Raw genomic sequence first — 10,165 nt, 5'->3', positions numbered from 1 at the left:
CTCCTAGCTACCTCCCCCATGAATCCCATCGACATATGCCACTACCCCTACCCTCAAAGAAACAAACGAGTCTTGTCGCCCGATGAGCCCTCTTGCACAAATCTACCCACTTCCCTAGCAACGTAACCATCAATCACCTTCTAATTATCGTCGCTACTTATGGTTGCCCCTATCCGCAGGTACATATGTGCCCTAGACATCCTTCTAAAATCCACATAAACATTTGTCTTCCCCTCTTTTATACTAAACCCTAACCTGATGATCTCACTAGAGTTGAAAAGATGTCATCCAAGAGTTTGGAGCACACAAACCGCCAACACACATGTGGTAAATTTGATTGATTTTTTTTGTAAAAAAATAGTCGATGGTCTTTTTAACTCACGCTGCAATAATCGACTTGTTGACAGATCATGCTAGGCGCTGGGTAGAGCAGAAAGGTGCCATATCTTGGGGGGAAAAATAGTACACGTTAGTTCTTTAATTTGCTTCTGCTTCCACACCACGATCACCTGTGCAAAAAGAAGTTGGATGCCATTCTTTCGCTTTAAGATGTTATCGACCTACCTACATATATGTTCACTTTATCACACAAATTGTGTCCAACTTTTTCTCCGAGAGGACATACGTACATAACTAACAAAGCTAACAAAGTGCAGCTCCACTTAATCCGAAGAATCCTGCAAAAAGAAATGGGCTGAAATGTGCTCCCTGTCCCCTTAAAGAAGCGAGCCGGAATCTACCATTTGACACTTTGGTAAAAACCCCCTCATTTCATCAGATCTACAGGCAAAGCTCAACCTGTAGGGTTACATAGGGCAATGGGGTCCAAGCTTTTTTTGGCATCTATGCTTCCATGCATCCGACTGGTAGATGGTCCCCCGTAGTACGTTCTCTCCGTCGATCGCCGTAGTGCCAAATCATATCAATCATGCGCGGCTTCATCTCAACAAGAACATGGTTCCCTCCTAGTAGCTAGCAGCTGCTTGCATTGCATGCAGGTAGGTACAGTTTAGCACGGCTTTCAGTTGACAGCAAGATGCATATTTTCGTGTAGCCGGGGGACCTCTCGAATCGCTGTCATGCATGTCACAGGGGAGCAACGGGACGACGACGCCTTAACTCTCGCGACGACGAAAGTATCACGATACCAGCACAGTTTACAGGGCCGGCCGGGGGGCGTCGTCGCAGCTGGCTGGTGGCTGCGCATCAACGGACAACGGGATCAGAGTAAAAGACGTGCAGAGCGCAGTTGAAAGGGAGAGAGAAGCTATAGGTGGGAAAACTCGATTCGTCCCTTAAGGATATCCCTCATTTTTTCATGTCACTTAAAAAGTTACTAAAAAATTGAAAAAAAATTAGTAGCATAGATCAGTATATGATATGTCACTTCACAAACATACAAATTCAAATTCAACTTATACACGTAGAAATAAAAATAACAAATTTAACTATGAATATAACGCATAATTCACGGTCAAATTTATTTTTTTTGAATTGTATTAGTCGAATTTTAACTCGCATGTTTGCAAAAATATATATTATATATTGATCAATCTTGACAAATATTTTTGAATTTTTTGATAACTTTTTAAATGACATGTATAAAACGAGTGGATGTCCTCTCGAGGGGACAAAAATCCACTTCCCTATAGGTGAGTGAGAGTGAGAGTGAGAAGTCGATCGGGGGAAGTATCGGGTGCAATCACCTAATTCGGTGCAATAATGCAACTCTCATTCTACACCGTTGGATCGAGAAATGGACGTCCGAGATGATCTGCGAGTTAAATTTTAACTCAGGGTGACGTGGACGAATCTCGAACGTCCATTTCTCGATCCAACGGTGTAGGATGAAAGTTGCATTATTGCACCGAATTAGGTGATTGCACCGGATACTTCCCCAAGTCGATCGTACTAGCTAGCTATAGCCTGCAGCTGCAGTGTGATTAAAAAGGTGGACTGGAGAGATGGGGAAAGTTTGGACGGGTGAAAATTGGCCAAACCGGAGTTCAGTTCCTAGTGTACGGTAAACGTCTCACCATTCACGTCACTTTTAATTATGGTCGGACTTTTCATCTGCCTTTAGTTCTTGGTCATTCAATTAAAAAAATGTATAGTAGTAGTACATAATTTTACCATGCATGGACCCAAATTAGAGTGATTTGGACGATGCAACATTTAGAGCATCACCAACCTCCTATTCCATCCCTAAAACCAATTTGAAGGGATTTTAGTTAAAAAAAAACCACTTCAAGAAATCCCCTACTCCTTCCCTTCCCGAAATCTTCTCACTGTTGATATGCGGGAGAGCGCGCCCCCTTGCCCACTCCCAATCTCACCGCTCCCAGTCCCTCCTCTCTTTCCCGCACGTCAGATGGAGGATCTCGTGCCCAATTCCACGCGTTAGATGGATGAAAACAAGAGAATTTTGTTGGTAGTTTAACAGAAGATAGTTTGTCACGTTTAAGATTTGATAAAATTTAATCAACTTGTTAGGTGTTTGGTTATAATCATAGTTGTGTCAAGATTCTGTTCCAACAAATTGGATCTCATGTGTTAATAACTTATAAAAGTGTGAAAAAAATACTTTAGGCTTAGTAAGTTATGGCTAAGAATTTGATATCATATTTTAATGACTTAAAAAGATGTGGTAAGATTCCTTTAGTCTTAGTAATTAAGTTGCGGCTAAGAATTTGATCGTCTCACCTTAGATGAAGTGTGGTAACTGACGGTAAAGTGTGGCTGAGAACCAAACAGACCCTATGTAACGTACCTGAATTCTAGGATTAAGGAATTTCCATCAAAACTAGTTGAAAGGGAAGTTCTTCAATTTTGTAAACCAAAAATTTCTATTTTAAACCTAGGTGGAGTTGATCCAACTCTTGCAAGAATAAAATTTGAGAAAAAATTAAAAACTTTTTCACCTTTAACCTAGGACTTGGATGCAACCCAAGTGAAAGCATGCATACTTGCATAAATCATATTTTGACTTGAGTCCTTCATATGCATTTGGATTTTCGATTTGCATTTCATAATAGGTCTCATGAATATAATTGCAATCTAGACAAACAACTAAACCATTAGGGCCTAGTGCTAACTAATGGAAAATAATACACAGAAACCATACACCTTAAAAAAAATCAACATGGCTAATGTCAAGCCTCACAAAACTAATTTGGACATCCATCTGAAGACATGTCATGAACATGAAAGTGAACAAATAAATTATATCATATAGGGTATATTCTATTTTAATCATCTCTATAAGCATTCTCTTAATTTAATACTAAAGTAAACTTATGCATAAATAGGGAAGGAGCTTATGACATGTGTAAGGTAAACTGTAATTCTAACATATCAACATCACCTCATGTTAATGAGAGTCCAAATATAACTTTTATAAACATTTTCATGCATTTAGGAAAGGGAAACACATATAAGACATAAGTCCTGCGAATTATCTAAAATAATTCATGCAAGATAAAATCATGGGAAAATTCATGTAGGCTCTACTCAACACATACAACTCACTGTAATTTTGGTATAATTTAATAACTAAATTTGGTACCTCAAATAAATTAGTCAAACTAATAAAAACTAGATTAACTGTAGTTCTTAATCGGCTAAAACCATACTTTGTCTAAAAGTGCATTTAACTGCATAAAAGTGTATAAGTAAAATAATTTATTCAAATACTAGGTAATTTATCATGAATAAAAATAATTTTTCTAGAATTTATCTTCTCTGTTTAGGTCTCCTAAAAATTCGAACTAGTTTCCAAAGAACCCATATTCCTCTAATTTCTGTGAGTAATCTATCCATAATTTTTGAGTGCAACCAAAGAAAATGGAATCTAGGTATCTTCATCTACCTTCAGAAAAATCCACACTAAATTATTCTACCCACAAATTAAATAATTGAAATACTAAAGTGGGAGAGAGAAATAATCCTTAAAATCATTCAAACCTTTTGTTCACCCACGTTTCTGCCCAACCCTCTCACCCTAGCTTAGTTTGCCATGACCTGTACCCACTTGGCAGCCACTCTGGCTCGTCCTCACCCTGTGCAAATCTTCCAGCCGGACCAAAGACAGCCGAGAGAGAGAGATTGGCGCCGGCTGTGTACGACGCGTGGCCTCGACGTGGCAGCGCCGAACCGAGGCTTCACCTCCACCCAGCTGCGTCGCCATTCTTCACCCACCATCCCAGTGCCGATCCAACCGAGGGAGGAAGCTCCAGCTCTCCCTCTCCACCTCTCTTTCGTCGCCGGCCGCCAAGAAGAGGGACATCGCCAACCGTTATCGAGCCCTCTTCATCTCTAACTCATACTCGTTCCATTCTCATCTCACCATGACGAACAACTTTGGTTTTGATCCCATTCCATTTCATCTTCTACAGCAGCGGGAACACCGCCATGTCATGGTCGCTCTAGAGCGCGCTCTGTGCACCGCCGCAGCGACATCATCGCCGTTCCCGCTTATCTGGACCAAGCCGGGCCAAGCTGTCGCGCCAGCTTCTTCGCCTCGACCTCCTCTCCATTTCCCCTCAAGAATCTCGAAGGATGGTGCTACGAGTGTGGAGATCGTCCACCGTCTTCTCCACCTCCGGTCACCGTCGCCGTTGCCGAATCCACCCCCTCCGGTGAGTACCAACCCAATTCCATGCATCAGTAGCATCTCTGGGGCCTCTCTAACCTCATGGACACACATGCATGATAGTTCTTGGAGCTGATTGAGCCATCGCCGTTCACCCGGAGGTTCTTGCCGCCGCCGAGCCGTTACACGAGCCACCGTCATAAACCTAGCTACCCCAGCCATGTCTACCATCTCGGTGAGCACCCTTCCGCCTATAGAACATACATGCATGCACCCAATTAACCAATACATGATTGTAGAAGCACATGCATCACCACCCGAAAACATCCTCCTTTCGGACTCGCCGCCGGCGTTACTCCGATGTCCACTGACCGAGAAAAGTAGAGGAATGGAATCGCAATAACATGATCTTCATTTTGTATTTTGGTTGCACCCCCAAACGAGCCATCGTTTGTCGCCGGTGAGCTCGAGATCGAGCTCAGCCATGGCTGTTCTGCCTCTGTGCGTGAGAAAAGAAGTCAGGGACCTTGTTTCGAGAATTTAAACAACTATAAGGTTTAATGTGCAACTTTTCAACTCACTGACATATGAGGCTAGGTCGGCGGGTTGATTCTTAGAAACCTCAGGGATCTTTTTGTATATTGATCTTTCACTGACAGTGGACCCCTTGGAAACAAAAATCTGAAATTATAAAAGGAAAGTACCTAAAACTTGTAAAATCCATATAAAATTAAATATAGCTCATTTTAAGATGATACAAATTTCTGTCAACTCACCAAATTGTGAACTATAGTGTTATGGAATAAAAACTTGCACTCACAGTACAAATTTAGCCTCTAAAATTTATCCAAGTTAAATCACACATAAAGCATGCACAAATTTATAAAATGCATACAAAATTCATTTCAACTCATTTTGGAGCAAACTCAGTTTCTACAGATCCACCAACTTATGTTCTCCTATAAAGCAAAATGAAATAGTATACATACTATACATCGAATGCCTCTAAAACTATTACCTTTAAAATGACTAGTTTTACATAAGCTGAACTTTAGAAGTTTATATAAAATTCATCTTAGATCCTTTTTGAGTAAACCCAAATTCAGTAGAATCATAGGGTTGTGCACTTCAATGTTATAAAATAAAAAGACATACTTACAGTATAATGAAAACCCCTAAGTATTTAAGTAAGGAATAAGCAACATGGAGCATACCTTAAATTGTAACATTTGTAGAAAATTCATCTATAGTCTAAATGAAGTGAACCAAATTTTCTATAGAACCAGCAAGTAATATACTTCAACCTAGTAGAGTGAATTATAGCACCCTCTTACAGACCATGGCTCTGAACCTTAATTTGGTAGAATAGGTACTAAACACATAGTAATGGTTAAACAATACATATGAAAAAGTATATATATGCTTGGTAGCTCCAAATAAATCCAAATAAAACTTGTTGAACCAGTGAAGGCATAGATCCATCCCCTTCCACCAAAACTTAGTATCCTTAACTTATATAATAATCTCCAGATTAATATGTTAAGTTTCTAACATAGAACATCCCCTAGCTTATAAAATGTGAAGTAAAGTAATTTGAACACTAAAATTTTATAAACTAAGATTAGATTAGTTAACTAAAATACTCATTTTATACAACACTAGCAAGTTAGAGCAAGTTCTGGATCTAAATCTCCAAAGCCATGTACACATAGGGAATATATGCCTAGAACACGTTAAAACTTGTAAAATACATAAATAATTCATATTAACTCTAAAAATTATGAAACCAAATGTGTTAGTCTTAGAAAACAAATATCTTCACCCCAGCAAACATAAACTTAATAAGAATCACCTTACAACAGCATTTCACAATAGTAACTAAGTAAATCCTACACTATACCGACGAAACTTCTAAAATTCATAACTCCCAAATAAAATGAGATAAAATAGAAATTCTTTCACCTAAATTAATTTTAGACCAGTACCTATTCACTGTGCACAAATCATCCATTTTAGAGCATTTTGGATTTTTCGCATATTTCGGTGTTTAATTGCATAACGTGTACTTTGTATAGATGATTGCTTAATCGGTGAAGAAGTGATTTAGGTGCTGACATTTTCCAGTTGCAAGGCAAGTCCCACCTCCCTCTCTTTGATCACTTTGAACCTATCTTTTGGAGGTTATTGAAAATGTTTGCAAATCTTGCATGTCGATTGTACACTAATAAATTAAAATTTTGTTAAACTTGTTAGATAAACTCCTATTATTTGCATTATCACCTTAACTCCACATATATCCATATTCCTCATTCCTAACCTTAGGAACAATATGGCTATACCACTTTATATATGAGTTTTGGTGACACTAGGTTACTATAAAGCATAGCCATGCTTAGAATGGTCTTCCTTGTCATTATGGGCTCATTTCAAACATGAAAATTGATTTTTAATTAATCTGGACAGAACTTTAATACTTGTGATTTTGATAAATAAAATGGTGGAAAGCATGGATTTTAGGTTTGGGCCTCAAGTGGTGCACATATGGTGATTAGTTGTGTACCGATAGGGGGAGAGTGCGCCCAAACCGACCTAAGGACTTCACTCAATGTCAGTTCATTTCGTATACAGTACAACCACATGTGCTAGTATGGGATAGTCCAAGCTTAGTAAATTATTTATGGTTTAGCCTTACATTCTGGTAGGCCGGTGTGTATGAGTTCGGATAACTCAGAGGAACTTCCTATTTACCACGACGTGGTAGTTTAGGTGACTAAGTCTGTCCAATACAATGGTATTATGCCACGTGGGTGGGTTCCCGTTGTGTCCGCCACCACGGCGTTAAGTTCAAGGCGTGGGCCCGCCACTTAACGGTTCTAGGTCATATTTCCAGTATGACTAGGATGGAGGAACACGTATCGTGCTGGTGTAAGGCTAAATCATGAATTTTGGAAAAGCTTTGTTGCGGGTAATAAATCGGGTACTTATGTATCGCGTGCCATGCTCTTGCATGATTATTATTTCGCATCATGTGGGTAAAGTGTACAAACTCTGCAGAGTTAAAACTAATCGATTAGCCGTGCTCGCGGTCATGAGCGGCGTGTGGATATGTATTGAGTATAGACTTGTGTTTATTCTCCTAAATGCTGAAATTTACCTTCAAATTGTGATGAGATTTGAGAATGATCTCCTTGCTGCCATGGATGGCAATGAGGTGAATATTTATACATGATTAATGCCTACTTTGATGCCCATATGCTAAGTACTAGCTTGCTGAAATTTTATTTGAAAGCAAATCCGTTTTGAATGTGTTTTATGCAAATAAAACTTGCTTTATGCTAAAAAGAACCATACTATGCCTTCCTTGATTATATACCTTGCAAGTAGGGTGTTAGGCTTGTCTTGGTGCTTGCCAGTACATTATTTCTAATAATGTACTGACTCTTGCTGTTGAATTAACTTTTGCTTGCAGGATTTAGACTTAGTCTTTGAGTGATGCGGGTTATCGACTGCTTCTTCTAGGACTTGAACATAATGGGTAAACCCCTAGTCGGTGTGCTTGTGGATTGGGTAGACAAGTTTCCGCTGTTCTATTATTTATTTGGCCGGTCGGCCAATGTAACTAAAGTAGATGTAGTTTATAATCGCTTTCATCTTATTTGTGTTTGCTATGTATAATCATGCTTGAGATGAAAGTGTGAATCTAGTGCACATCCTGGGAACTAGATTCACATGAGTATGAGTTAGGAATATTTGAGATGTTGTAGAACTTTAGCCATTTTTGTCAAGTCTCCTGAATGTGTAACACATCTGGTCGCCGCCTTCGAGTGGTTTGACGGGCACGTCTCAGGCTGAAGTTGACTGGCAGGCTAAAGGCCTAGCAATATCTCCAATATTCCTCTCTCGAGGCGTCGGATATTTCATTATGCTTGTTTGATGACTTGAATTATTCACTTCATCTCTCAATTATAATGGAAGGTCCGGAGAGCCTACGACACCCTAAATACATGAATAACAGTGATGCCACTATACCGATAAAAAAAACAACAATGAAATAAAATAAACAGTAAAACAACATGTCATCCATACCTCCGGCTGTTTACCCTATCATTCCCTTCTTTCTCTCCTATACGATGACAATCCAATCCATGGTAAGAAATCACATGTTGTGTGATGATAGACCGTGGTGAAGGTAGGATTTAAGATTTGAGGGGAGCCAACTTAAGCTAAATATAGTAATCCAAAATGCTTAAGTGTTGAAAGCTTAAATGGTTACACCAAAATGCTTAAACTAATCGTGTAATGTAGTTAGAGAATTATTAACAAGTTCTAATATAAACAGAACTAGTTGGATGGCCCGCGCAATTGCGCGGCTAGTATCAATTTAAAACTATCCTTTTTTACACATGATTTTATTTAAAATTATCGTTCCCGTGATTATAATAATTTTATAGTTTTAAAAGCCACGTCAGTCGCTACCTCTTACTCCTTTATCACATTTTTATGTGCTTACTCAATCTGCCACTACTTCTATTCATGCTTTTTAGAACTTTAAAAATTAGGTCTTATCGTTTTTAGAGTTCATTGTCTTGTTGGGTTTCGTTTTCATAATTTTAGAAGTATCGTCAAACATCGACAATTTACTATTCTACGGCCCATCCGCTGCCACCTCTCTTTATTGTCACTAGGATTTTAAAAATTGAACATAACTATTGTGTGTGTTTTTTTACTTTCTATAAGTCTCGTCAAATTGTTAGTTGCATCGTCACTATACTCCTGTATAACCCGCCCGCTGCCTCCCCTCCTTATTATCATTGAGATTTTAAAAATCGATTATGATAATCACTGGAGTTTATTTTTACTCTCCATAAGTCCCGCCAACCGTCGTGACCATGCTGCTTAATGGCATGCCCATTGTCACTCCTCTTAATCGAATTCTATTTGGGGTTTCCTTATAGTTTTTAGATACCCCATAAACCGCCAGCACTCTCCTCATTTACAGGCCTATTGCTTCTCCCCTCTTTATTGTCATTTGTCATTGTTGTGTTCTAGATAGACTTTTTTTTTTAAAATTATACATTTTTCACTCTGATAACTTTTATTCATAAATTATATTCTTACTTGAACTATTATAATTATTTTTATATTTTTAAAATTTATTTTATTTGTTATTTAGAACTTTAATTATTTTCGTCATGTGTTCTAGATTGTCTCTTATTTCAACAGTCTTTGTTTTTTTTACTACAAATTAGTTATTTATAATTGTATTCTAGTTGAGCTCTTATTTTTATTTTTCTAATTTCTGAATTTATTTTATTTTTATTTCGAATTTTAATCAATCTCATATTATGTTCTATATAGACTATTAATTTAATATTTCTTTTTTTATTTCCAATTTCAATTGTTTCAAAATTGTATTCCTACTTGAACTCTCTTTCTAATATTTTATAATATATGATTTTATTTTAATTTTTATTTTGAATTTTAATTAATATCGTGCTAGTTTCTTATATGGACTTTTCTTTCAATATTGCTTATTTTTAATTTCGAATTTTAGTCATTTTCAAATTTTATTCC

The 10,165-nt window shown here is 37.9% G+C and overlaps 1 non-coding gene across 1 annotated transcript; it reads left to right on the top strand.

Annotated features, from left to right (window-relative positions):
- The first annotated feature begins 4,486 nt into the window (after positions 1–4,486).
- Positions 4,487–8,246, top strand: LOC107280560 (uncharacterized). The gene is made up of 3 exons (XR_010738963.1): positions 4,487–4,637; positions 6,667–6,722; positions 8,061–8,246. It is a non-coding gene; the product is annotated as an uncharacterized protein (transcript).
- Positions 8,247–10,165: the final 1,919 nt, after the last annotated feature.

The sequence above is a fragment of the Oryza sativa genome, chromosome 1, assembly GCF_034140825.1.
Source record: "Oryza sativa Japonica Group chromosome 1, ASM3414082v1".
NCBI lineage: Eukaryota > Viridiplantae > Streptophyta > Magnoliopsida > Poales > Poaceae > Oryza > Oryza sativa.
The sequence above is the reverse complement of the archived record's forward strand: the minus strand, read 5'-3'. Positions and strand labels throughout refer to the sequence as shown.